This window comes from Vitis riparia, unplaced genomic scaffold, assembly GCF_004353265.1.
Source record: "Vitis riparia cultivar Riparia Gloire de Montpellier isolate 1030 unplaced genomic scaffold, EGFV_Vit.rip_1.0 scaffold742_pilon_pilon, whole genome shotgun sequence".
Lineage (NCBI taxonomy): Eukaryota > Viridiplantae > Streptophyta > Magnoliopsida > Vitales > Vitaceae > Vitis > Vitis riparia.
This window is the reverse complement of record NW_023269763.1, coordinates 71,050-74,387: the sequence shown is the minus strand read 5'-3', so window position 1 is coordinate 74,387 and position 3,338 is coordinate 71,050. Positions and strand designations below refer to the sequence as shown.

Below are 3,338 nucleotides of genomic sequence, written 5' to 3'. Positions count from 1 at the left end.
CTACTGACACCATCTAATGTATGTGTTGGTGAAAGGTGGCCATGTTTCTCTCGCCAAACTGGTAGAAGAATGGATTTTGCGTTCTTCTAAGATTTTTTAGATTCCATTTTCCAGAGACGCTTATGTTACTGCATTGAAGGAAACTGAACAATTTCTTTGGGCTGGTTCTGAAATGGATGCGGTGAGTTTGAAGAGTTTGAGAGTGTTCCAAATTTTTTATTCTTTTTATGTCTCATGGAGATGTAATTGATAACAAGTATGTCTGAACTAATTAGATTTATCCTGCACTGGAATATAGGTGAGGGCCATGGCAAAGAATTTGATTGAAGCCCAGAATTGGGCTGAAGGCATAAAATATTGTCTTTGTAAAATTGAATCATGGTCATGTAATCAGAGGCACAATTTGGAGAAAGTAGATTTGGAACATGTTAACAATTTTCTGAATTTGAATCCTCTGCCTTGCATTGAGCCTGGGCATCTTAAATTAAAGGTGAATTGAAGCTGTAGTTTCTGCTCTGTGCAATCCTTCAATCTGCCAATTGAAATTCTTACAGCTGTTGGTTCTTTTTTGAACAGGGTTATGCAGAAGAGGCAATGATTTTGGTTCAGGAAATTGATTCTGCCTTGTCAACGAGTTCAAAATCCTCTGTATATAAACTCCCCAGTTTATTCCCTTAGTTACCATACTTATAGTGTATTCTTCAGATCGTGTGGAAAGAAATTCTAATCACATGATTAAAAGGACTAAATTATTTTGATTATGTTTTGTCTATATCTATTAGTCTGATACACTTTATTCCATTATTGACTATTGTTCCTTCAGATCCCTGAGTTGGAACAGCTATATTCTAGAGCGTGTGAGGTACCTATCTATGTAAAGGAAATGGAGACGTTGATGGCAAGGATTTATGCATTGAAGGTATATAATTTTTTAATCCATTATCCAACCTCAGGGTTGACTTCGTACTGCACTTAAGTTTTTCTTTTGGCTGTCATTGTCAGTCATTTGAAACATTGTTAAATGTCAATTAATTTTGGAATAGGTGCAAACTGGTCTTTGTTCTCTTGCTTACTGTTCTAGTAATTGGGCATTGTAGTACCATTTATTATGAAGAGTCATATTAGGGTGCGAGGCATAAGCAAAATGAAGTATATGAACCGGTCGACCGGTTATCTTCTACCGGTTGGCTACTTATGTCAACCGGTAGCCACTGCCCCTTTTGGTTGCTGCATTGTCAAAGTGGCAGTGGCTACCGATTGACATAAGTAGACAACCGGTAGAAGCTAACCAGTCGACCGGTTAATATTTCATTGTTTAAATTGTAATTTGTTTGGATTCCTCCATACATTCCTGTATTGATAGGCCATTTGGTATTTTGCTACATGTAATTGCTCTTTCTTTGAAGGGACATCATTGTGGTAAACGAACATCCATATAACCCAATCTTTAGTTGCGTGCAAGCGGTTATATATTTTATGAGAAGGTGCGTTAATAATAAAGGTCGAATTGAAGGCCTTAAGGTGGAATTTGTGTCCTCCTAACACGGAAGTTCAAAAACAGTAGCACACAAGGTAGGGATAATCCAATGGGAATAATGTTAAAGACGATGGTCAATGCAATGACACTCGACTAACATGGTGGTCAACTCTATCATGTAGTATATGCATAGGGAAAAAAATTTGTTTGGGGTAAGTGATATGAATTTTATAATTGAAAATGTATGTATAGGGATGAGTATAGCTGAATGTTTACTCAGCCATATTTAAAATACATTTACACAAACTAAATATTATAAGCATTACAAACCTCTTAATCCAGCTTCAAGTCTTCGAATTGTGATCTTGTAATGCTCGAACAATCATCTATTGAGTAATCATGACATCCTCGTACATTGTGATGAATAAGAAGAGAAGGTCTATACAATTTTGGGAGGTGGTCAAATGATATCCGAGAAAATCCAAATCCAAAAATACTAAAAAATTCACAAGGGTACGAAGAATGTAAGGAATGCTCACATTCTTCGTACCCTCCCAATTCTACACTTGTTTGAAGTTTTTAAAATTTTGTGGGGCATCTTATGGCTTCGATGTTGTTTAAATAGGTTTGTTACACTTAGAAGGTGATCAAATGATATCCGGAAAAATCAAAATGCAAAAGTACCTAAAAATTCACAAGGGTACGAAGAATGTGAGGAATGCTCACATTGTTCGTACCCTCCCAAATCTCCACTTGTTTGAAGTTGTTAAAATTTTTTGGGGCATCATAGGACTTGGATGTTGTTTAAAAAGGTTCGTTACACTTAGAAGGTGATCAAATGATATCCGGAAAAATCGAAATGCAAAAATACTAAATAATTCACAAGGGTACGAAGAATGTGAGGAATCCTCACATTGTTCGTACCCTCCAAAATCTAAACTCCTAAATCATCTTTTGAGAATTTTGTGGGCATCCTATGGCTTGGAGGTTGTTTAAATAGGTTTGTTACACTTATAAGGTGGTCAAATGATATCCGGAAAAATCGAAATGCAAAAATACTAAAAAATTCACAAGGGTACGAAGAATGTGAGGAATGCTCACATTGTTCGTACCCTCCCAAATCTAAACTTCTTTGGACTTTTGAAAATTTTGTGGGCATCCTATGGCTTGGAGGTTGTTTAAATAGGTTTGTTACACTTATAAGGTGGTCAAATGATATCCGGAAAAATCGAAATGCAAAAATACTAAAAAATTCACAAGGGTACGAAGAATGTGAGGAATCCTCACATTGTTCGTACCCTCCCAAATCTCAACTTCTTTGGACTTTTGAAAATTTTTTGGGCATCCTATGGCTTGGATGTTGTTTAAATAAGTTCATTACACTTAGAACATGATCAAATGATATCCGGAAAAATTGAAATGCAAAAATACTAAATAATTCACAAGGGTACGAAGAATGTGAGGAATCCTCACATTGTTCGTACCCTCCAAAATCTCAACTTCTTTGGACTTTTGAAAATTTTGTGGGCATCCTATGGCTTGGAGGTTGTTTAAATAGGTTTGTTACACTTATAAGGTGGTCAAATGATATCCGGAAAAATCGAAATGCAAAAATACTAAAAAATTCACAAGGGTACGAAGAATGTGAGCAATCCTCACATTGTTCGTACCCTCTTAAATCTCCACTTCTTTGGAGTTTTTAAAACTTTTTGTGGCATCATATGGCTTGGATGTTGTTGAAATAGGTTCGTTACGCTTAGAAGGTGGTCAAATGATTTCCGAGAAAATCGAAATCCAAAAATAGTAAAAAATTCACAAGGGTACGAGGAATGTGAGGAATCCTCACATTGTTCGTACCCTC

At 36.1% G+C, this 3,338-nt stretch overlaps 1 long non-coding RNA gene across 1 annotated transcript; it reads left to right on the top strand.

Moving 5' to 3' along the window:
- Positions 1-403: 403 nt before the first annotated feature.
- LOC117910435 lies at positions 404-849 on the top strand. The gene is made up of 3 exons (XR_004650666.1): positions 404-490; positions 577-648; positions 824-849. It is a non-coding gene; the product is annotated as an uncharacterized LOC117910435 (long non-coding RNA).
- Positions 850-3,338: the final 2,489 nt, after the last annotated feature.